Source organism: Argiope bruennichi, chromosome 10 (genome assembly GCF_947563725.1).
Source record: "Argiope bruennichi chromosome 10, qqArgBrue1.1, whole genome shotgun sequence".
Lineage (NCBI taxonomy): Eukaryota > Metazoa > Arthropoda > Arachnida > Araneae > Araneidae > Argiope > Argiope bruennichi.
In genome coordinates, this window is record NC_079160.1 from 106,172,486 (window position 1) to 106,199,831 (window position 27,346).

Genomic DNA, 27,346 nt, shown 5'->3' on the forward strand with positions numbered 1-27,346 from the left:
TGTTATGAGGCTTAGTGTACAGTCAAAGATGAAACTTTCTCCAATTATATGACAATTCTGGGAGGGCATGAAATTTCATGTCTTAATCTCATACATACATACTCTCCCTCTCCCTCTCCCTCTCTCTCTTTATCAAAATACCTCAGTGTGATCTCATAGCGAAATGTATCTCTGGTTAAATTAATCAAATTTCTATCACAATAGAAATATCATACACTTCTATGTCTTATTTTTTATTGCTCTTTTAATATAATTAAGGTTTTTAAATTTCGATTTCAGAATTCGATTTGAAGTCAAAGAGGAAGCTATCTCACTTGTAATTAAAATTTACTTTTGGAATAGATTATGGAAGTTTGGTACAAATATAGTTACATTTTGTTATTATTGTGACTTATGACATTTTATAAGCCCACTGACAGTTATCTGCCAGCGATTTAAGCCGAGTGAGCATCTTCTGTTTTTCAGTAGCGCCAACTAGGGCCAAGAGTACGACTTAATTACTTCATGAGTCCCATTCGCTTGCAAAACCCTTTTTTACAGGAGGGGGGGGGGACACATTCACACCCCTCACAGATAGAACACAAAAGAACAATCAGGCCCGAACCGAGACGTCCAGATCATAGGGAAGATGCGCTGCCCCTATGCCAGGACACCGGCTAGTTACATTTTAAATATACTATAAATAAAATAATAATTATTAATCCGAAAATATTTACCATTACTGAAATAATAATACTGAAAATTAAAATTTCATTATTCACAAAAAGATAAAATATAATTCTCAGTAAAATAAAAGCTGTTCACCGAAATTGAAGAGTTTGCTGTAAAAAGGAGGTAGCTCCAATGATTCAAGTTTGAGGAAAGCCGTAAAAAACATTTGAATATTCTAAATTTCAAATTGTGTGAAGATTTTTTTTTGATCAATCTTCTTAAATGTTCCTACATATTATGATAGTTTTTTCACTCAAAAATATATTTTCCGGAAAACGTGGCACTTGTTGGAATGTTGGAGCTACCTCTTTCTTGCAAAAAATAGACAGTATGTCTACTTTTGTAAAAAATATTTTATATTAAAAATGCATTTTACAATAATATTATTTTATTTAAAGTAAACTAACAATATATATATATATATATATATATATATATATATATATATTGTTAGTTTACTTTATATATATATCCATTACTTATCACACTCCCCCTCTGTAACGTCGGGCTCATCTGCTGTGTCTTAGGGTTGTGGGCCATCGTAGAACTACATATCATTTTCTTAGACGTATTTTCGAGTTAATTCCATTACATCTTTATATTTTGAGTTCTTAAGTGGAAGGCAGTGGGTTTAAGAAGGCAGAATCTTGTTTAACATTAACGGAGTAATGTTTTGGATGTTGAATATTCTTACGGGCTTGTTACAAAGCAGTCCCAAATTCGTTCTACATAACATGTTTCGTGTATTAATTTGGAATTTTTCATAAGCAAAAACTCTATATTTCGTTACAAATACTTTTGTTACCATTAGAAATGATGTAAGGAGTGTTCAGCTAGAAACTTTTTAATTGGTCAGCGAAGTTGAAAATCATTCCTTGGGTAATTTTAATAACAACAAACTTTTCACTCGTCTTCTCTATGATACTAGAATACTCATACGGTAAAGAAACTCTCTCTACTTTCCTTGTACATTTTTCAATGTTTCTGAAGTCAGAATCGAGCGGGGGAGATGGCGATAGCTCCAGGAACTGCCTCTATATTACAAAAAAAACTTATGAGGTAGACAACTCCATCGCTTGAGTAATGCAATAACTAACGATTGGAGCTATATCTTTCTGGCACCAAACGAACAAGTTTTTTTGTACCACATAATAGTACATGTAACTCCAAATTCGTCTATTGGAGATACATCGTCTTTGCAGCAAAGTCTTCAATTAATTATTTTTCTTCCGGTTTTAAACATTATTTTACTTTAAACAAAAAATCAAACTAAAATAAAATATCAGAAAAATTTATCCATGCTAACTCACCACTTCAGGTGAAAAAAAATATATAAATGAATGATATCAAGTGTTAAAAAGAATAATAAACTGTTACATCCTATTATTAAATACATAATTTCCAGATATAGCATCACAAGACTGATTAACATAAATAAATGTAAAATTCCTATTATAATTTCTACCATATTCTTTGACGTTGTCTAATGCAGAATTTTCAATATTGTTTTCACAATATTGTGCAATATTAGTCATTTAAGGAAACATTATTCTAATTAATACTTTGAAATAAAATTTTAAATTAAATGAATTACTAAACAATAGCTAATATATTCTGTTCCTGAATTTTACTTTATCAATGCTTTTGAATGTTTTCAGTGCTTTCGAATATTATAACAATATTGTGCAATATGGTTTAAACAGTATTCGATATTCCACGTTATACACAGAATTGCTGCATATGTAGAAATATTATACAATATTCTGTTGTTACTGGGGGTGGGGGAGGGGACATATGATTTCATTACTATTTTTTCTATTGTCTCATCCTTTATCTGATTGCATGAGCTCTTTATCTAAAGCAAGCAGTACGTAAACTACGGAGATTATTTTCATAACATTTTACTTTTTAAGACGGTGAAGATATATTTTATTAAATGGTGGATTGAAATGACATTAAATTAGGTTCCAGACTGATTAGGAAGGCTGTACCGAATATGAAAGGTCAGTAGAGACACCAAAGACAAAATTGTTGACACAGTTCAGAGAAAGCTAAGAATAGAACATATCAGATAACATTTTAAATCTTCAAAATTTTAAGGGGTCTCTTCTTCTGATTATCAACAAATATCTGGATAAGAGAAAATCATTTTTTAAACGAATTTTATCCTCCACATTTAGAGAAACGATGGAAAAACATTTCTATTGAAACATTTTTAAAGATTGGAATTAACGTGAACAAATTGATCAAAATTAATATCATATTGATAATTGATCTTCATAAAAATTTATCAAAAGTAATGGAAATTTTTAAATTAAATTCGAATAATTGTAAATGGGATTTATGCCCAAAATGACAAAGGAACGACTACAGAAAAGATTTTTTTTTTCAGAAATTTCTGTTGACTTTTTGTGGGTTCTGTTTTCACATTTCTGTGGATTTTCACATTGCTAATAGGTACCAAAAAGACTTATTATAACTAATACAATGAGGTTGCCACAATTAGAGATAAATTGTTTAAAATTTAAATAAATTTTCATGTTTTTTTTTAGGGGTTTCATAGTTTTTTTAACTTTATTTTTCGAAATTTAAGAGGTGGTGATTTCTCTTTTTGTCACACCCTATATCTCAGCAGCCATCTTCTCATTGTCATTATAGATTTCACATCTATTTGGCAATGTGAGGGTTTGCAGATTAGTTTACTTCAATTAAAGGAAATTTTCGATATAATGCATGTACTTTAACTGAAAAATTATTGATGACAAATTCTTTTCAAAAAGGATGTATTTTTTCCGGTATGTTCATAAGAAAAGTCAGTATATATTCCAAAATGCTATTTTTTATAATATTTAAATTAGATAACAAAGATTGATATAATATATATAAGATTCTTATGAATTAATTCCATATATTTATTCACTTAATCCTTTAAACATTATCCATTTAATACTTTCTTTCTAGCTAAGAAGCTGAAATTATTTTGTAGAAATACTTGCCTTTGGGAGTCATCAGGTTCACAAACTAGTACTAGCTTTCCTGGAAACAGTTTTCATGAATTGCATTTATTTAAAATTCAATTTCTTTATTTGATAATATTGAAAGGTACGAATTTAATTTTTCTACTATAATTTACTGCGCATCTCAAAAAGGGAATGAAGTAAATATCCAATGAAAGGATTTTTAATATTTTAATTTTAATACTGACAAAAATTCGAAATTGAATTGTTCCATGGAACCGAGAATTTAACTTGAATTTTATCAGAGAAATAAAAACATTGTTACTGACTGCGTATAATATAAAATCTTTAAAAATTTATTAAAATTGAAGATAATAATGAGAAAATGAAATTAATGACAAATTCAAAAGACAATTTTTCTGGTTTTCATGATACTGTGTAAATAATTTCAGTGAGATATTATTTTTGAAAGATATAGTTTAAAAACCCCAAAAGCTTGCTTTATTTTTAATTAAATTATTTTATTTCACTTTTTAGAAGTAGAAAATTTGGCACATACTACTTTAAGTCTTAAAGGGCACGTTTGCAAAAATTTGTCAAGATCGAATAAATACTGTATGCAAACTTATATAAAAGAACATACAAATATTCATTTTTATGAAGTATATCGGTCCTTATATAGCTAATGATATCGATCCTTACATATTAATTATAACAACTTACCAGGTACAGCGAAAAGAACTACTAAAAAAATTGTAAACCACATCATTATGGTTATAGAGGAATTCATCATTAATGAGAGCAAAGTATCATTCCTGGGTTTCCTTATAACTTCTACTCTTGTTTCGCAGCTTCTTTTTATATTCGCTTCTTTTCCTCAAATTTCTATATTTAAGAATTTTACTTATTGCAAACTGAATACATTCACCTGTTTCATAATTACATATTATTCGCTCGATTTCCCACATCTTAATCCGAAATGCGTAGATTTCTTTATATCGATTAAGGAAATCTTTTAATAAAGACGGATGTCTCGAAGGTTATCGTATATATTACCTACATGAGCAATTACCCTGAACTAGATACATTCCAGTAAAGGCATATCTATTATGTGCATGTGTTCGATATCATAAAAGTTGCATTGATTAATTTGTGTCGAAGAATATTGGACCCATCTCTAACTTCATTATCCTTGCCTCCACATAAAATACCCCTTAATTATTTTGTCTTTTAACCGACAAAACAGTCAATGCATAATGTATGGAAACCTTGTTTTAAATATTTAATTCATATTTCACCATTTTTAACTTTCATATATGCTGTGTGTGTTTTAACTCTCATATATGAGTTTTATTGCAATCAGTATTAAAATGTATAGTAAGTATCATTCACAAATTAATAATTATAACGTTAACGTAATAATTTATTAATAATTTAACGTTTTGGTTTCAATATTTTTACATCTGAAATTTCAACAACTAGTAGAGTTTTGACACTCTCATTTAACAGAATTTAATTTTTTTTTTTTTTTCCTTTTAGCACAGGATTAGTTAAAGAACGAGTAATTATATTTTTAATAAATTATATAAAGTTATTACAGTTTTTGAAATAGATTTTAATTGTACATTTTGAAATACATTTTATAATAAATTGTTTAAGGTCAAATTAATATTTTAATATCCATCTAAATGCTGAAATGCCTATTTTTTTCTGCGTCCAAACTTGATTAAATTATTTCTTGACTGCAATTCACAAATGTCATTTAATTGGACCTTTCATTCACATCTTACAAGCAAGTTTGTTTTGTACATGAAATTAATTTCAGAACGAATAATCATATTTTAAAGGAATTATTTAAAATTTTATTAAATTTTAAAACACATTTTTATAGTAATGTTGAAACTATCTCTAATTTCTATCACCTAATTTCATAATTTGTTTCTCCTAACTGATTAGTATGTAGCTGTTTTCTCTTTCAGTCGACAAAATTATCAATGCATAATTTATGCAAGCCTTATTTAAATATCTAATACATATTTAAAACTTCTTAATATTTATATATACTGTGTAAATAAGTTTTATTGCGATCACTATTAAAATATGTGGTAAGTATCTTTCTCAAAGTTAATAGTTTAACGCTTTGATTTCAATATTTCAACATCTGAATATTAACTGTTTGTAAAACATCGACACTCTAACTTAACTGAATTTAATTTTTTTTTCTTCTGCACAATATTAGTTATAGAACTGATAATTATTTTTTAATAAATTATTTAAAGTTATTATAGTTTTTGAAATAAATTTTTATTGTAAATTTCAAATAAATTTTATAACAGATCGCTAAAGGTTAAATTAATATTTTAATATCCAACTCATTTCTAAAATGCTTATTTTTTCTTGCGTCTAAACTTGATTCAATTATTTCTTGACTTCAATTAACTGAAGTCTCTAAATTGGACCTTCCATTAGCATCTCACTAGCAGGTTTGTTGATTTTATACGGGATTATTTTCAAAACGAGTAAACATATTTTAAAGAAATTATTTAAAGTAGTATTAAATTTTAAAATACATTTTCCTAGTAATATTGGACTCATCTTTAACTTAATACTCTGTGTCTCCTAATTGATTATCTTAATTATTTTGTCCTTTAGTCGACAAAACCATAAATGCATAAAATAGGGAAACCTTGATTAAATATCTCATTTATATTTCATTTCTTAATATCCATATATGCTGAGAACACATTTAAATTGTATTAACTAATATTAAAATGTATGATAAATATCTTTTAACGAAATCACTAAATTAATATTATAACGGGTTTTTTTTTTCATCTGAATTTTAACTACTCCTAAAATTGCGACATTCCAATACAAGAGTATGTGATATTCTATTCGATTTTCTTCTTCTAGTTTAGAATTAGTTGCGAAAAAGTAATTATAATTTTAATAGATTATTAAAAGTTATAATAGTTTTTAAAACAAATTTTATTATTAATTTTGAAATGTTATAATATATTGCTAAAGGTTTAATTAATAATTTGCTAATTAACTCGTTTCTGAATTCCTATTTTTTCCTGCTTTCAGAATGTATCGAGATATTTTTTGGCTTCCATAAATAAATATCACTGAATTGGGCCTTCCATTCGCAACTCACTAGATTTTTGTTTTTTTACTTAGGATTAGTTTGAAAACGAGTAACTATATTTTAAAGTATGTATTTAAAGCGTTATTACATTTTAAAATATATTTTCACAGTAATATTAATATTTGAATAATCAATGTCGTTTACAAGTCGTTAACCAGTTTTCTTTTGTATCCACAAATGACTGCGAAATACTTGTGTTCAAAGAGACAAATTTCATTCAATTCCACTTAGCCTACGGATTTCGTTAAATTTCCCTTTTCTGTATGGAATTAGCCAAGCAATAGTAATTATATTTTTTGGAAAACTATAAGGAGTTATTATAATTTTTATAACAAATTTGTACAGTAATTTTAAGAATTTCACATTTTATTCAATGCTTCAAATAATTTTTCAATTCTTCATTTCTGACTGTGAAAAATTATGAAGTTTTAGACAGATATATTTCAGTTAATTATTTTTTTCAATTCATGATGTGCTCGATTATTTTTTTAATTATTTAAAAAATAAATATTTATATTGCGATAGTAACTCATAAATGACAGCAAATTGATATTTATAATAGGGCAATTAATTAAATCATTAAAATTATAAAAGCTACAATTTTTTCATTATTTTTAGATATTATAAGGGAATTTTCAAAAATATATAAAATTAGTATGTCTGCGACGGCTGTAAAAATAACCTTTTTTTTGAAATATGACATTAAACACTCTTTATATTCGTTATTACATGAAGGCAAAATTTCCTGAGCTATCGACAAAATTAATTTGAATGTTTATGTCGTTGTTGGTTGTTTTAATGTTCTGTTTCTATTTTGGTACAAATTTATATTCATTTATTATGGAAATTCTGATTAATTATTCTTATTTTTTATTTTATCATATACGTAGTTTAAAGAAAATATAGTAATCTACAAAAAAATTCGAATTTGAGATTTTGACGAATCTCCAAATTTTAAACTACCTCGAGTACAAGAAACATGTTTTTGGAAAATGTTCGTCTATCTGTCTGTGACAAAGGTAACTCAAAAACTCTATGAGATAGACGAATGAAATTTGGCATACAGTCTTTACAACAAATCGGCAGATTTCTATCAAATTTTGAGTAAAATCTATTCAGAGGAAGTTCGGTTATACGGGTATTCGAATATACACGACACGTACAAATAAAGAGAACTAGATAAATAAGATTCGGTACATATATAGTATATATCTATCTATGTTATCTAGTATCTATAGTGTAGAAACCTCAGAAAGTTTGAAACAAAACCAACAACGGATTGACTGTCTGTCGGTCTTTATTTTCAGAAACATGTTTACGCGATAGTTCAAAAATACAGTGACGTAAATATATCAAATTAAGTATAGGATTTTGTGACTACTAGTGCTATTTTGTGTCATTTTTTGTGTGACTACTAGTGCTATTTGTATCAAGCATATTTAAAGCCCAAATTCAATTTTTGGATCTATTAACCGCATTCCAGGGATTACTCGGCCAAAAAGTCGCCAAAGTTGGCACAATCGATTGAGTAAAAATGTTAAATTCACGCTAAAAATTAATATTTTGTAACTATTGTACGCCAAAGTCCTACAAGTTGTTCCTGGCATGAGAAGTTAATTAGAGAGTATTCGAGAAAGTTTTGAAGAGACCACTACCGCTGATTTAAATTTACTATTGTAATGCTCTCTGAAATTGTAAAATGTCATCTCCAGAGTAAAAAAAAAATTTTTGACTATAATTTCTTCTGCGAAATCGGACGGATAAAAAATATCTATAAGCACTTATTGGTGCCTATATTTTATTTATTCAACAAAATTGAATTTTTCGAAAAATATTGCCGATATTGATATGAAATTTTTATCAAGTGTTTTATTTTCTCTGCATAGTGCGTCTTTACTTATAATAAAGACAAATAAACGTGTGTTTGCTGCGTGAGTGTGTGTGTGTGTATGTGTTTGCGATCTAATGATTGCTGCGTGCGTGTGTATATGTTGGCTATCTAATGATTGCTGCGTGTGCGTGTATGTGTTGGCGATCTAATGATTGCTGTGTGTATGTGTGTGTGTATTGGCGATCTAATGATTTGACTACCCAACTTATCACATACATACATTTTTGAGTGAAATTATTCACGACAGAGAAATTTTTAAAAAATTCTAATAAATTAAAAATTAAATAAAATTTCGGCGTTTCTCCGGAATAACATCTATAAATAATACAAAAATGATTTTTGCATCACATTGAAATTCAAAATATTATCCTTTCAATGATACTAACTTCTTAATATATAAATTAATTTTCTATTTTTAATAAATGTTTAAAAAAATATTTTAAACATATTTTCTTGCAAATTATTTCACACAAACTGAAAATAAAAAATAATCCGCATCAGCATGTTAAGCGTGAATAGGAAAAATTAATTTTTATCAACGTTTTGCTATTACGTGGACAAAATTTCAAATTAAAAGATTAAATGAAATGCTACTGAAAGCAAAACGGAATTGGAGATGCAGAATTGTTTTCTTTGAATGAGGCAGGAATCCCGAGCAGGATGGCAGGCAAAACTTCGATGCATTTCTCAGAAGCGTGACACATGATTGCTGCCTTCAACTGTCGTTGAAACCTTCCTCCCACTCCGTTGGCTTGAGGGTGGTAGGCCGTTGTTCGGGTTCGGTGGATGCCCAGGAACTGTGTGAAACCTTTGAATAAATATCCGTCGAAGTTACGACCATGGTCCCTTGTTATGAACTCCGGTGCTCCAAAACGGGAAATCCAGCCGTCGAAGAAGGTCTTGGTCACGGTTTCAGTTCTCTGGTCAGGCATAGGAAATGCTTCAGGCCATCTGGAGAGCCGGTCGACGACTGTGAGGTGGTACTGGCATTCATTGGAGGGTGGAAGAGGAACTGATGATGTCGCAGTTTATGTGGGGAAACCTTGCGGATGGAAGCGGAAATGTGGCCAGACTGCTCTTTGTGTGGTGGTGGACCTTCGATCGTTGGCAATCTAGGCACACTCGGGTCCACATGATGATGTCTTGTCCCAAATCCTTCCAGATGAAGCGCTTGCGTATGAGATCTACTCTAGCTGTTACTCCAGGATGATGAAGTTGGTGAAGGGTTATGAAAACAGATTCACAGAAACCAAGGGGGACGTAAGGTCTTAAAATTCCCGTAGAAATGTCACAATAAAGTTTTGGAGCATTGGGTTCGATTTGAAGAAGTTTAAATTCAAATTTAGGATCAGATTTCAAAAAATTAGGTTCTTTAGGTGTGCATGTGCCATGCCTTGATAATCAATAGAATTGGGAACTTCAATGTTAGAAACGTTTGTCAGTGCGTCGGCCACAGAATTGCTCTCCCCGCTCACATAACGGATATCCGTAGTAAACTGAGAAATAAATTCGAGGTGACGACGCTGTCTAGGAGGACTGTTATCGTTAACTTTATGAAAAGCAAAAGTCAGGGTTATGTTGCAGGGTCCGTTAATGTAGGGTCCGCCATATGCTGCCAACGTTCTGGCATATGGTGGAAGTGTTTTAACGAGCTGTAAATTGCCAGAAGTTCCCTGTCGTAGGTAGAGTATCTCTTTTCGGTGTCGGTCAGCTTCCTTGGAAAGAGTGATAGGGGCTCTGTAACTGCACCATGGGATTGCTGCAAGATTGCTCCTATAGCGTGATCCGATACATCGACTGCAACGGCTAGGTCAGCTTCCAGCTTAGACGATGGAATTCTTGCACTTTTCAAAAGCTGACTTTGCTTTATTCGACCACTTGATGGTATAATTGTCCCTCTTCAGCTTTCCTTTGCAGAGGTCATGCAAGGGTGCTTGGTTGTCGGCAGTATTTTTCAGAAACCTATGGTCGAAGTGCAAGATTGCTAGAAATCTAAGCAGCTCGCTCACCGTCTTGGGCAGTGGGAAATTCCGCAGGGTTTTGACTTTCTCGGGTAGTGGAGAAATTCCTGCATGAAATCAACTGCCCCAAAAACTATATTTGGGTTTGCCCGAAAAGACACTTTTCAGGGTTTAGGAAAATAACATAACTGTGAAGACGCTTGAGGACCTCTTCCAGGTCTTTAAGATACTGCTTCTAGGACTCAGGTGCTATTAACACATCATCCAGATAGGCGTAGCAATTTAGATCTCTCAAGACGTTGTCGATAAATCGCTGGAAACTTTGGGCTGCGTTTGACAATCAAAAGCACATCCGGTGATATTCTAAGGAACCGAACGGGGTGATGATTGCAGTCTTCTTGATGGATTCCTCCTCCAAAGGAAGCTGATGGTAAGCTTTCACCAGGTAGAGCTTGAAGAAGATAGTTTTGCCCTGTAATACAAAAAAGAAATCCTGCAAATGAAGTGGTTAATCCCAAGGAAAGCTGAGCTGGTCAGGCTTGGGAACTGGTTCAGCAGCTTGTGATACGGAGAAGAGTCGCTTACCGTCTTCAGTCCCAAGGGTGATCCGTGAGCGCTAGAGCCCTTTACATCGACTGATGTCAAGCTGTCAATCAACCGAGAGTACTTTATGTCGACTAGTAGACCATAATTCTGAAGGAAGTTAGCTCCCAAGATGGGTTACTTCACATCAACCAGGAAGAAGGACCAAGAGAATAATCGGCGCAAGCCGAAATCTAGAGTGAGTGTTTTGCTGCCGAACGTTGGAATCCTAGTCTCGTTAGCTACGTAAAGAATGAAGTTTGGATCAAGAGCTTTACTAGGAGAACTCATGCAAGGAAACACACTTAAACTTGCTGCAGCATCCACTAGAAACTTAAATCTAGATCTCCTATCATGGACAAATAAGCGAGATAACTTGTGCTCATCCCCGGTCGTCGCCATAACAGAGGATGTATTTTGTTTCCCTGAAAGGAACAGGGTTGGACGCACTTGTAAGCTTTAGCACCGAATCGTGTGTGATACTAAAACATTCCAAGAGACTGGCAATTGGATCGTTTGTTACTTGGACCCTTTGAGTTTGAGCGTCTAGGTCTACTGTACTTGCTACCTTCTTGCCTGTGATTCAGCTGTTGTACTACTTCCTGAAATACTGCGATTTGATTTAGTGACGGCTGACGATGAATATTCCTGTATCTCAAGGTCAGATTCTAAAACATCGACTATTTTATCGGCAATTTCCGACAGTAACGACAATTTTAGACTGAGAGTGACTGCTAACTGCCAAGATTTGTTGCATGCGAACTGGCAAACGTTGAATCCATAGGGATTTAAGAACTTTATCAGTTACTCTAGTACCAGTCAAAGCTCTCATCTCCTGAAGTAGCCACGAGGGTCGTCTGTCCCCTAAGCTGATATCTTTAAGAAGGGTTTTCAATATGGCATATCCGGATGGTAAAAACTTTGTTAAAATTCTAGATTTTAGATTGGGGAAGGAATCGTTAGTGACAGGAGCGCGAACTATGTCTGCAACGTGAGCCAACACTTCGGCATCTACAGACTACACGATGCAATGGAATTTCATCCTATTATCCGTGATGCCGGATACCTCGAAACCCGACTCGATTCTCAAACACCAAAGGTCTACGTCTATCTTCCAGAAGGGAGGTGTTCTGAAAGCTATTCTGGAAACTTCTCTAAGGTGATCATCATCAACTTCCAATGCAGGTAAGGTTTCCAATAATAATTTAGGTTCAGTTTCAGTCATGGTAACAAGAAATAAAGGGTTCAAATCCTCGATCCAAAGAAGAGATAAAATCCTGTCAGCTCCAGTTGCAAGTGACTTTCAAATTCCACAGCACCAATGTTGACTCCTGAAAAATGCATTCGAAAAAAACAAAATTTTAAATACTAAATTCCTGATTATTAAATTTAAACAGCAGGTCACCAGTTATTATGGTGCGGAAATTAAGGTAAAGTGGCTTATGCGCTTTCAAATTAAGAAGAACCAGAAGTTTTAACAACACCAACGTTTATTTAAAAAATATCCTTAAAAAATTTACCATAACCAAAAACGAAAGAATTCTTTAAGAAACTCGTGCTGCAGAGCACCGTGAAAATGTTGTCGCGAGTTTTTTTTAATAGTGTTGCCACAAGTTTGACAAATGCTTGAAATATACAAAAACAGCAACTACCATGTGGCACCAATCTCTAATGGTTGTCGGCGGAGCACTCTACACGTTATGATGTTATGCTTGCTGATAGATCTACAATAATAGACAGTCTAGATTAAATATATATATATCGCTCATAAGGTTTTCAGGGAAATTTCCATGAAACGTATCACTCTCAATATATTCATGAATATATGAAAACTAATCTCTGATGTATGCATGCTCTATGACAGCTGATTGCAGTTATTAGTTGAAAATATTTTGATATCTTTTTTTTTCAAAGGCATCCAAAATTATCGCTCATAAGCCTTCAATCGGAAGTTTCCTTCAAATGTATCACACTCAATATATTTATGAATATATGAAGGCTAATCTAAAATGAGTGTATATTTCATGAGTTGATGATTGCAATTATTAGCAATATACATTTATCCGACTTCCTTTCGATAATATTTTAATAACTTTTCCGAGTAAATTAACTTAATTATACACTGATTACAGAACATCAGTGAAAAAGTATTTCTCAAAGTTTTCGAAAACACACTATTCGAAAAATATATATTATTCACAAAATACGAAAATCTAATTCATTGAAGAATTCATGCTTCATTTTATAATCAGTACATTCGTTCGGCAGTAATAGGCATTTGTTTTTATTCTATATCCTTCATTAAAGTTACAGGATACCTTTCGAAAACGTTTGCCTAAAAACTTATTATACAGGAGGAGAATTTCACTTCCTCTGTTTTAAAACACTTGCGTTATTTAACTACTTGGACACCTGTCACTTTCAAGTAATGCCTTGATACCGCAAGAAAATTCATTAACGTATCTAGAATTTGCTCAGGAAGTTCACCCCTCAAAGCAAGTCAAGCAACGTTCCGCAGTTCACTTTGGATTAAGTGTCGTCTTTCAGGAAGTATCTTCCACTCTTGAAGAGTTCTTGCCACTTAGAACATTTTTTTACGATTTGCCGTAACAATATCTTTAAATAATGTGCAATGTCTTTGCGACCTCTTTGGCAAGTTTCACATGAATTTCACATTCCTTCTTTGTTCATGTTGATATAAAAATAAGTGTCAAAGTATGGAATCACGAAAGCACTAGGTGCACAGCATTGTCTTTTGGTACACTGACTTAAGAAAATCGCCGCCTTATGTGACTATGTGTGCAGTTTTGTTACATCTGTTGACATGCTACCTGGTGATTTTTGATACCTCTAAGCTGAAAAAAATGATCACTAAAATAATTTTGATCCAACATTTTTAAAACCATAAAACTCCATATCCATATGTTGATACTTCTTCGATCAGTGGTGTCGGGGTGGTGGGACGTACACAAGAAGTTCCATATACATTCTTCATCATAAAAGATATTTAATCACAGGTGATTTCATTTATTATATCGTGATTTTGATAAACAATCTATAAGACTAAAAATAAGATCCCATGAAATGTATATGCTGCATAGACAGATAAATAGATTTTTCTTTGCCAGACTGTGCTTGAAATATGATGGATATTTAACATTTTGATGTATAGGTCAAATAATTCAATCTTTTCCGACTTGATCACCCCGTATTTTGGCTGACGTACCCAAAGAGAGAAGAATTTCTGGCAGGCAGAAAGTCGTGATTTGAAAAATGTTTGAATTTCGACCCGGGGGGGAATAGAAACTTAGAAATTCATTGAAATCTTATTGATGAATAGTTAGAAAGTTCGATGCTTTTTTATTTCTACTTTTCAGATGTGAGGAAATAAGAAGGCATTGGGGCATTGGTGAGGGCATCAGTGGCAATTTTAAATATGGGAATAGGAAACGTGACACGGTTCAATAAAACGGATTATTCAAAATATCGATGAAAGTCACAATCATTTCTGAAAATAATTTGAAAGGAAATCTCTTAACGTAGAGTTTGTAGTTAATTAAATCTGGGAATTAAATTAAGTTAAAGAATATAATTTATTAAAATTATCTTACCTTTCAATGCTTCCAAATTATCTATTTAAAAGAATCATAGTTTTCAAAAATGGAATAAGTAATTTTTCATGGAATAAATTGTATCAAATTTTGATAAATCATTTAATTATATATGATAATGATAAAAATATCTAAGAGCTCATAGTGCATATGAGCTATATCTATCGAGCTCACATGCACATAAACGGAGTGATGGATAAATTGTCTATAGAGAAATTTTGGCCAAGTTTGTTATCGAGCTCACATGCACATAAACGGAGTGATGGATAAATTGTCTATAGAGAAATTTTGGCCAAGTTTGTTATCGAGCTCACATGCACATAAACGGAGTGATGGATAAATTGTCTATAGAGAAATTTTGGCCAAGTTTGTTATCGAGCTCACATGCACATAAACGGAGTGATGGATAAATTGTCTATAGAGAAATTTTGGCCAAGCTTTTTATCGTGCTCACATGCATTTGAACGGAGTGATGCATAAACTGTCTATAGAGAAATTTTGGCCAAGTTTGTTATTGTGCATAGAAAGGAATCTAACGTTTTTCTTAAAATGAATCACCTACATTACTTCAGAAATTATGAAATAAAACTCATTTATAGTTTTCTACTTATATCGTTCATAGTTTTAAGAATCTATATTTTATTGTTTTTTAGCAATGTGAGTCTCAAATGAGAGATTTTTTAAAAAATATTTTAATGAGTATCAACTAGTTGTCACGTCAATGATACCTAGGAGACTATTTTGCAACATGGTGAAATTTGGTAACTTTGGGGACAGAATAGTTATGGAAAATACTGGAATTTTCCCGATATCTCTATTAACAATCGAGTTTTGGTAATGGAAGTTTTATATCTTATACCATAGACTATATAAGCACAGGATCTCACAGGAGTCAAGTGAGTTTTCTCTTTAGAGTGGTGATAATGACACTATTGAGTACTATTGTTGTTTTCTGTCTGCTTATGGTGTAAGTTTCTGCAAGTGTTGTCTCATACTATGGTTGAGTTTTGCTACCTCTGATTCATATTTACTTTCAGAAGCTGTAATCCTATTGGGTGAATTTCCGCTACACAAATTAAAGTACAAATAACGTTATTTTCCCTGCTACTCCCCTTAGACGAAAAGAGTATTCGCTTAAAGTAATAACTTTTCTTTTAGTTAGAGCATTCATGAAAAATATATAAATATTTCATAATTTCACAAATAATCTGAAACTAAATTTCATAATATTCCGTAAATAATTTTCCCATTTGTAAGCTTGATATAAGACAAATATTATTATTTAATGGAATCTGAAAATTAAAAATATCATAATTAGTTTCTAATCTCGCTTTTAGAAAATATACAATGTGGTGGAATGAAGATCATTATGATTCGTGCAGTGGAATCAATATGACCCATGTTTTCGGGAACATTTCTTTAATGATCACATTTCACACAAAACAAACACAAATACGAAAGACAAGACAAGACATTAACGCTCACATCTCTTTTACAGAACAGCATCCATCTCATCCCATAATAATTACAATCACAATGCACTATGGGATGCGTAATCAGGCATCGCCATCTATTATCCAAAAAAGAAGTTGGAGTAATGTAACTGCTACAAAAATATTTTAATAATGACTTCTCAAAATAAATAACCAAGACATAGCAAGTTATAGGAAAAGTCAACAATACAAAAGTCATGAATATTGGATGAAAAATAAAATGAGGATGGAATAAAAAAAATTGAAGAATCCTGAAAATGAGTCTAAATCTCTAATACAACTAAATTTCTGTGGTAAAATCGTATATCTTCAAAAAAAATTACCGGAAAATCAATTTATAAATTTTATTTTTAATAAAATCAGGCAATTTTTAAATACATTTAAATATCGAATTTCGTTAGCTTAATATAAAGCAATATTTGGCATTGTTTACTCTTTATATTTTCATTTACAGATTTATTAGCACAATAAATGAACCCAAAATACTTGCTGCAATTTTACAGCAATAAATAAGTTTAATAAATGAAAATTCCTAAATGTTGAAATTTTCCATCATTTCGGTTATGATACTTTGTCTAGCTTCAAACTTCTTCCATAAAGGCCAAACTTAATTCTCCAAACAATCATTTTTTCTTCTGATTCATCATAGAACAATTAGGAGTAAAAAGATTTTTATTGGATAAAAGAACTTGTTCGTCACTGGCTTCGTATACGCCCAGTTACTTTTTGTCAAACAGGAATGAAAAAGCTTTCAATATTTTGTACACTGTGTAGATATTAAAATGAAAAATTATCATTGTCGTCACTTTGATAAGAAATATTTTTAAAAAGATTTTTCTAAAAAGACAACATTTCACTTTTAAATATAAGATGCATTATTGTTATAACTTACCCGATACTGCTAAGAGTACTTAGAAAAGCACTACAAACTCCTTCATCGTGACTACTGAGAAATTCATTCAAAAACAATATCAAAATAGTTTGATCGATCGCTTTATAGCAGTTTTAAAATTCATTTTGTATTTTTAAATTCCGCCCTTTTGTTCTTCATTTCTGTTTAAACATTCAATTCAATCTAAAGTGAAATATTTTCAGCTGTTTTCTGATGGCTTGTCACCAGAATCGGCTCTTCTGGTATTAATCCTAACAGAAGGCATTTTTTTGTATTATTTTAGAATTAAGTCAAAGAATGTAATGCAGTATTCTGCACCTTCTTAAATTTCTATTCTTATGTTTCACCACACTTTTATTCAAGGAGAATCTCCTATTGGTTATTGCTTAGGAGCACTGTCAAAAATAGAAAAAAGCATATTCTGTTAATTAAGTATGAATTCAAATTGCATGCATTCAGCAATTTAAAATTTCCTCTTAATGAAGTAGGACCTGGTGACAGTTATTGCTTATTTTTTCTGCTTTTCTCAACCATTGTTTGAATCTAGATTCAAATAATGAATCTAGATTCAAGAAGAATCTAGATTCAACAAGCGCATCTAGATTCAACAAGTGAATGAATCTAGATTCAATCTAGATTCAACTAGCGCAACTTGGCCCTTAGTGCAATATTTTTAAACTTAAAATTTTTTGGGTATCAAAGCTATATTATTTTTATAACAATATACCTGTTTTATTTATTCTGTGTGTAAACAAATCTAATAGAGTCGAGTCCCGTGAGTCACAGCGTCACTAATACATCACTCTCCGTGTAATTCATCTCTCAATTTTGTAATTACTTCTGATGTAATACAATTTCATTATCTGATTATTCATATAAACGGCACTGATCCAAGTAGAATTTGTTTGGCTTTTAGCAAAAGAAGAAAATCCTTTAATTAAATATTCGATGAAACAAGGAAACCAATTTGAATTTCAATGCAACAATAAAATGAAATCTATTGCTAAAAATAATGCAAAAATTCTTTCAAAAAATTACAGGCTAATTAATTGGTATCATTAAAATGGCACTTCTTTAAAATTTTAAAATTGTATAAAAATCAATTTTCTGCAATTATATTTTTGATAATTATCGTAGACAAATGCCAAATTTTAATTACGTTTGGTTTTAATAATTTATAATCCTAAAATTAAAATTAAATATGCAAGTGTTCCAAAATCCTAGGTACATATGTGCCAAATGTGGTACATATATGGCCAAAGTTTAGTTAGATTAACATTTCATTTTTTAAAGCAGCACTAGGGCTATTGCGGGACGGCCCTCGCAATTCTGAACCCGGGTCGGATGACGTCTGAGCTCAGACACCATCACCAAGATTCCACACCACACCACACCAGTAGGAAGACGTTTGGCACTGACGGATTTAACGTGCCCCAAACCTCCTTACACGGCCGTTTTTAGGTGGAATCAGGTCTCGAACCTGACACCCTCCTGTTCTGTAGCTGAACAGGAGCGCACGTATGAGGGAGCAGACCAAAAGAAAAAAAGATTAAAGCAAAAGAAAAATGATTAAAGCACGAGTAACAGACAATTTTAGTGCTTCTAACCACACATTTTGGAAGCTCACTGAATTCCAAAGTGTATATACTTTCGGCGCAATAAACAATAAAGGCCGAAATCTCTCAAAAATATTTTATGAATGTATTAAAATATCTCATTATTTGTGAAATATTTGAGCAAATTAATCTATCTGTGTTATTTACTATTTTTTTGTTTGTTTGTTTCTATATGTTGTTTATATGATTGTTGCTATCATTTTTCATATGTTTAAAGCATTTAAACATTAAGCAAAATAATAATAATAATAATCTCAAAAATTAAAATCTCAAATATAGCTATTCCTTTGTATTATAGGCTTCATTAAATTTTGACACTCAGTATATTCTATTACACACTCTGTATGCCACTGAAAGGCATGTTTTTAAATTAAAAGAAATGCCAAAAAAATGCCCAATCAATTTTTGATTGAAAATTTATATATTCGTGTTAATAATAGTTTTCTACAATAAATTCTATTAATCTAACCATATTAAGAAAATTCTTTCAATCAAATTATGTCATACCAAAGATCAAATATGGTTAGTTACAAATTGGACGTTTCCAACGCTTTTATTCATTGCTGTAATCCATTATTCATTGATTGTAACATGTCCTTTTTGTTTCAAATTCTATAAAAATTATTGCAAAAATGCATCAATTTTTACATATATTTCATAGGAATATCGAATAAATTAAAATGTTCAATAAAGCTCCTTGGAAAATTTTCAAAATAAAAGGCATTTTAAATTTATCCATGTAAACATAGTTTGTTTCAATTTGAAAATGCATGATAATAAGTAAAATATTTTCATTTCATTTAAATATTCATGTCATTGATATCATGTGTATTAGTGTCATGTCTTTTACATAATTTTCCATACACATACATTTACAGATCATTTTTCGCCTCTTATCGTTTAATCAACAAAAAATATACAATATATGTATTGTCAATCAACAAATAAAATACACCAATAAATTTCAATATTTATTGTTTTTAAAAATTAAATGGTACAATCTCATTCAAGAAGCAGTAAATTTGGAATACAGGGTGTCTGTCGACTTCTTAACTCCATCTGGAAAAAGAAATCAATTGTTAAAAAGTAAATTGCTTTAGTAGAAATTAAAATGAAATCAAAATTGAAAAGAATAGGACACTCCAGTGGAATCTATTATCCAATTTTATCAGTTTTGTTATGTATGAGATATATGAAAAATATTATGTATTTGTATTTTTATAATATTTTTCACTTGTTGTGATGACAAAACTTTGGTTGGGAGATTTTTATTTGAATCAACTGTTGACATCACATGACGGTTTTCCCGTTCATTGAGCCAGATTTTTTTTTGAAAGCAACCCATCTTTGAATGTAATTTAGATGATGGAACACTCACGAATTGCGTGCCTAATTGTCCTCACTATAAAGTAATTAGAAAAATCCTTTTTCCTTTAGGCTTTGAAAGTTTAAGATTTTTGGTACTAATGGAAAGTAAAATGACACAACACAGACTCAGGCTCATTTCCAGGATCTAGTAATGGGTCTCCATGAGATCTGACATTTTTATTTCTAAAGAATCATCTTATACAGGGTGTTGCCGAATTTGACCGACAAATTCAGAAAGGTGATAATAGACATCGAAAGGATAAAAAAATCACCTTCCGACATAGGTTCCAAAAAGAGTTTTAATAGGTGAAAATCGCAAAAATATAGAGCGTATGAGAATTGTTGGAAACTGTAAAAAATTAATTAAAAAATAACAAATGAAGTTTCAACTATGAATTTTTTTTTAGGTGAAAGAATATTCTTAATAGTTTTCTTTCATGTAGGTAAAGTGCCTATTACCGTAAATTACTGAAAACGAAAAAGTAGTTTAGAATCCTTATCTGGAAAAATATTAAAACTTGAAGAAAAATAAAGGCTTGAAAATGTAAGGAATTTCATACTCTTTAATTTGATATAACAATAGTGTAAAAATTTTAGAGTTCTTAAGGTATTCTAGAAAAATAAAATGAGTTGGAGGAAACATCAACAACAATATTGGTAACGGTGTTTTCAAATCTTGCCAAATTCGAAAGATAAATTCAGAGAGGTGATAATAGGCATCGTTTATCGTCGCAGGTATCGTTTAGTCAGTGAAAATCGCAATAATACACGTAGAGGAGACAATGAGCCTGGAAAAGAGAATAGCCCTATGAATGCGAGGATAAGGAAGAAGGTAGTCGAGAAGAAAAAGCCTTCTCGTACGTAAATTGTTCTAGGAAAATAAAAGCTTGTATTTTCCTCAAACAGTTTATTTTTTATTTTATTTTTTACAGTTTTAATTCTCGTATATCCTACATTTTTGCGATTTTCACCTACTAAACTTCATTTGGTCATCTACTAAAACTTCATATCGTGTTATATTCGAACAGACGGATAGAAGATCTTCCTCTGATCAGATTTTACTCAAAATTTGATTGAAATCTGCAAATTTGATATAAAGATAGTATACCGAATTTCAACCATTTAGCTTAAAGCGTTTTTGAGTTACCTTTGTCACAGACAGGCAGACGGACATTTTTCATAAAATGTTTTTTTCAAACTCAGGTGGGTCTAAAACATGCAGCTTCGCCAAAATCTCGATTTCAAATTTTTTGGTGATTTTTATACTTTCTCTATACTAAGTATACGGGAAAATAAAAAGCAAAGCGCTGCCTCCAGCTTTCATATATTGAGTTTATCCAAAGGCTTGTGGGAAACATTGACTTGTTCTGTATATGTCCGACCTATCCATGAAGTTTCATTCAATTTTTTTTGTCCTGTTCTGTAAAATAATTAGCCCATATATACAGTTTATGTTGTTTAATTGAGCGTTTTCAACTCCTGTCATCATGAGCGTTCTAATAGTTTTCATTGACTTTTTACATCGAAAAATGTGCTAATTTATGTTTAATTGGCAAGAGAGATGATCATCAAGGATCATTAAATATATGTTTATATACAATATGTGCCCTTTAATTCATCAGAGAACTTATGTTCATTCAACTTTCATAGTACTGAACATTTTATAATCAGGAACGTGAGAATAGAAAATTAGATATAAATAGGAAATATGTATCCAAATCTAGAACAAACGTTTTCGAGAAGCATTAAGGAAGCATTTTAATATCAAAATTCATAAGATTATTCAAAATCCATTTATTCTAAACAGCAAAATTTTAAAATTAAAATATATAAAATTACATCGGTTTCGGCTCGCATAATTGCATTTCGATGATCGTTCCCATTCTACTTCCTTTCTTTCAATTTTGGTAATTTATTTCTATTGATTCATAAAAGTTTGTGTAAACACCAATTAAAATGACGAAACATTTAACTCAAATTATTATAGCAAAAGGATTGTTTTTGAAAGGTAACAGAATGTGCTGTACTATTTTGCTCTTTTTCATTCTAATAGATAGAAATTAAAACTGAAGAACAATTTTTAAAAACATTCGACATAAGTATTTTTTTTTCAATTCAAAGAGGATTTGATATGATATTTACCTGTTTAGTTAAAAAATAGATGCAGACGACTCATTCACATGTTTAAGTATTTAAACAATTTTGCTAAAACAAAGAGCAAAAAAAGTATAAATTAAAATAAAACACTTTTGGATTGTTAAGGAAAATAAACATTTATATTTCATCAAAAATTGATTTTGAAAGTCAGTTTATCCAATATATCTTCTAATAATTAAAAAAAATGAGTACGTGTTGGCGCTGGACATAACAGACCGTTTAGCGAAAGCAACAAAGTCTAAAAACTGCTTCAAGATGCATATCTCCTCTTTATAATGTGCATTTGTAAAAACAGCTCAAAAATGAAACCGCTATCAAATTTGGTAGCTCTAATTAAACAGTCTGGCCCGCAGAGCGCAAATATATATCTAACACGCCCATTCGTTTTTATTATTTGCGAAATATAGTTATATTATTTATCTATATAATGTAAAAAGCTTTTTTATTTTAAAATCTTAGTATCCATTTGAGTATTCAAGAAATCAAAACATCTACTAACAAAAATACTAATTTTTAAAGTAAATTCGACAGAACAATTGAAGCTAATTACAACGGAACAATTAAATTAAAACTGGTTTTATTAAATTGTAAATTAAGTACAATTATTGATTACTGGTTTCATTATTAAATACAGTATTATTTTCCTTAACAGTCAAATAATCATGTTTAAATTAGGATTCCCAAAAGTTTCTTTCGCATCGCACTATGAATGGCCCTACCTGGTTCTGCTTGTGCAAACATGCAAACTTATCTATTAGCCGTCAATGTCTTTGGTTTCATACTTCCCAGAATTCTTTTACAGTACTTTTCGTTTGTGTCACAGCCTCTTTTAAGATTTTTATCCACAGCATTAAACATGGGTATCGGAAGGCGACATTTACGCTATGAAGACGGCATCACTGGAGACGAAACTAGGATTTTATATGGAAATGTGCATAGAAAACGCACTTGGTGTTAGGACAATAGGCCTTCAATTGGCTCAAAGTCGTGACTACACCCCCAAAAAATTATTTTGTCTATTTGGTGGGATTGTAAAGGCGTAATTTTCTACTACCACCTTCCTCTAGGTGAAACAATAAATTCTACAAAATACTGTCATCAATTGGACAATTAAAAGCTGCCATAGCAAAAAAAAAACCCTGCTAGAATTAATGAACCTACGGGGCTTTGTTTTTCATCATGACAACACGAGACCACATATTGTATATTGCAGAGAAGCTGTTACAGTTTGATTGGAATGTTTTTACGGTCATCTGCATACTCTCCAGATCTCGCTCCATCTGATTATTACTTCTTTCTGTCCTTAAAAAATTCTTTTCGTGTAAGTGCTTTAAATCCATCTGGGAAATAAAAGCGCACCTCGAGGATTATTTCTTGTCCAAAACACAACAATTTTGGAAATAAGATGTAATGAGGCTTCCTGAGAGATGGAAAAATGTTATAGAGCAAAAGGGTTCTTATATAACAAAATAAATAATGTCTTAAACAGTAAATATTGTGTATTCATTTCATTTTAGAAATAGGAAAGAAACTTATAGGGCACCCTAATATTTAATGCTGAAAAAATTAATATAATTTATTATATCTCTGATCTATTTTGAAATCTTTAATCTTTCGTTAAAAAATTCATTAAATATAAGCAAATGAAACTTAGTATTTTTTAAGTTTGTTAAATGAATAATTTATTTATTTGTATTGATAATCTACATTCGATTAATTTCTAAGAAAAAAATGCTTACCAAGAAGTTTCATGATTAAGTCTAAAATAGAAAGACATTTTATTAAAACACAATTAAACATTAAATCATCTTTTTCTCCTCGCAATTATTCGAAAGATTTTGTTAGCAGAAAATTCAAAACTTGAGTATTCAGTATTAATTTTTTTGCCCGCATGATTTGGGACTAAAGGCTAGCCAGTTACTAAACATGCTAAAAGAAACCGCAAATTTTTGCCATTAATATCGCGGAAATGGCATGGCTCTTCATTTTAGTCACGGAAGTATAAAATTTTCTGTTGCAATCGAAAATTAGTTTATTAATTTCTCCGAATTCATAAATGAAAGTAACTGTAAAACTGTTCATTTAATCAATAATATATTTAAAAAGTGAATGTTTTTTTTAATTATTATTATTGATTCCTTTTAATTCCTTAATTTTAGCTTTTCCGAATTCGTAAATTAAAATATTTTGAGAACCGCTAATTTAATCAATAATAATTTTAAAAAATAAATGTTTGAAAGAATTTTTTTTCTAATTTTTAATAATTCCCTAATTTTACCCGCTACGAATTCGTAAATTAAAATAACTGGAAAACCGTTCATTTAATCAATAATATTTTCAAAAAATAAATATTTGAAAGGATTTTTTTTCAGTTTTTAATAATTCCTTTTAATTCCTTAATTTTAGCTTCTCCGAATTCATAAATTAAAATAATTACAAAACCGTTCATTTACTCGATGATATTATTTTTAAATTAATGTTTGAAAGAATTTTTTTTTTTAAATTTTTAATAATTCTTTCTATGCTTAAAAGGTAAATTTTTGCCGACGTTGTCAAAAAAAAAGAATGTTGCGATAAAATTATATGGTTTAATAACATTGATAAACAAGATTTCTGTCTCTCAATAAATAAGAGGTCATTTTTATATTTTAAAGTAAATTAGAAAATATGACATTAAAAAATATCTCATTACCCATAGATTTAAAAAAACACTAATCTTGAAAATCTCAATTTCATGAAATTTTTTTCAACATATTTATTAATACATTTTTCAATATATTGCATTGATAAATGTATAAACACTTATAAAGCTTAGAACTAATATAAATCACTAAAAAATTACCTTTTTATGAATTTTTTTGAAAAATGAATGAAATTTTTAAAAAGATTGTTGCTGATATAACCCAAAATTTTTTTAATTCCTTAAAATTAGAGGATGGTGCAAATAATTTTTAAATATTTTTCCCCATTCTAGATTTTATAAGGAATGTCCAATATGCGCTAAAAAACAGATAATTCATTAAAATTTGTTTTTCAGTGTAATTATAAAGACAGAAAATTGTCCAATGGTTGTCTTAGATTGCTTCATTTTAATTGATTTTTAAATGAATTCTTTCAATAACATGAAGAAAAAAAAAGAAAATATTTTTACATTCCTTACCTACAAGATCTTTCATATCTCCTGCAATAAAAAATTTTGTTTGCAATAAAAATGTTTTATAATAAAATACATTTATTTTTGCAATGGAAATAAAACAATAATGTTTACAATTAATATTTTTCTAAATTATATACATTTTAAAAGATAAATTTCTGAAATTACAATGTTTCTTTCAATTCGTGAAAAGGTGCTATTATTATTCTGCTTTTTGTGTTAGAGTTTCTTCATTACTAAACATTATTTAAAGTATCACCTGAACTCCGTGCGTATGAATCTGCAAGTATTAAATATTTTATTCTTTCTCGATGCTATTTCGAACTAGTATTTTACTAATTATTTAGATTTTCATTGATACCAAAAATTTCGTAGTTTCTAAGACGTTATATAAAATAATAACTAAATTTCTTCTCAATGAATCTGCAAGCTTTAAATGTTTCTAATGCTTTAACCGATAATTTGCTTTTAACCGAGATTTTGATGTAATTAACCGAATTTCATTGCATTCATTTAGTTTGTTTGGATCAGTTATTTTGGATGGTAATAATTTAAATGTTCCTAATGTTCATTTTTTCATCAAATTTTGAGATGGAAAACAAAATATTTTTAAGAATTTTAATGACGTTAATTTAAATATAAACCATCGGGAGTGGTCACTCGGAAACTTTCTCGAATATTCACCAATAAAAGCCCTCATTTCTGGCACAGTGACCTTGGATAGTGCCGCGAATGCCTTGCATATTGTTAAGGAACAATAGTAGCAAAATACAAATCTTTGCATTTTTATTGATTTTTGTGCAAATAATTATTTTGTATTCGTTCAAGTAATTACTGCACTCGTGAAAATAATTATTTTGGACATCTTTTTTTCTGACCGATAATAAACAAACTTTGACGTGAAACTAGGTGCGTAGTAAAAAAAAATCGAATACCGAATTCAATTAATGCATGGGAAACTAACGAAAGGTCAAACTGTTTACGGATTTGATTCAAAATTTGGTAAGTATCTATATTTTAGATGCCAAATATGTATATACAATTTTATCAGTACTTTTCCATTAGCTGGACGCAAGCGAAAAATCGCCAAATAATGTAGGATTCCTCCAAATTCCTTACGCCATATTCGCGTTTGGTTCATAATCCGTTAGCCGGGCGCAAGAGAAAAATCGCCAAATAATGTAGAATTCCGCCAAATTCGCGTTTGGTTCACAATTGGCGACATTTGCGCCCGGCTAATGGAAAAGTACCATTTTATCTACCAACTCTTTGCAATTTGTAGTTAATGAGTTCACTTGTACTCAAACTGCTAAACTTCTATCTATCAATAGACAGAGCTAGCGTGGATAGATTCCATTCCAAAATTTAAAAGATATCTGCAAATTCGATCTTAAGTCTATATACCAAATTTCATGCGTTCTGTCCCAAAGCGTTTTTGATGTATCGTGTTCACAGGTAGACAGACAGACATAATACAAAAAATTGTGTATTTCGAGCCCAAGGGGATTCGTGAAAAATGGAGATTCATCAAAATCTCAGGTTTGAATTTCTTGCAATTGCAGTACTTTCTCTGTATTTTGTAAACAAGAAAGTAATAACCTAAACTCTTCAACTAATTTTCTATAAAAAATTGTTACATATTTAAATTGCATCATAAAATCAAGCTTAAGTTATTCAAAAAATGCAATCGTTTTCTATTTATTCAAAATAATGCTGGATAGTCTGGTTTGTAGGGCGTTGAACTCACATCCCGCCAGCAAAAGACTCTTTGTGTATAAGATGGCTGGTGCACGTCAAGGTCAAAA

General features: G+C 30.5%; 1 protein-coding gene and 1 long non-coding RNA gene across 2 annotated transcripts in view; both read right to left on the reverse strand.

Moving 5' to 3' along the window:
* The window catches only part of LOC129987698 (uncharacterized), a 145,236-nt gene that overhangs the window by 59,533 nt on the left and 58,357 nt on the right, over positions 1–27,346 (reverse strand). The gene's annotated exons all lie outside the window — the stretch shown is intronic.
* On the reverse strand, positions 19,813–25,570 carry LOC129988762 (uncharacterized). The gene is made up of 4 exons (XR_008785683.1): positions 25,548–25,570; positions 24,127–24,147; positions 22,373–22,435; positions 19,813–19,921 (listed from the first exon to the last, which is right to left on the reverse strand). It is a non-coding gene; the product is annotated as an uncharacterized LOC129988762 (long non-coding RNA).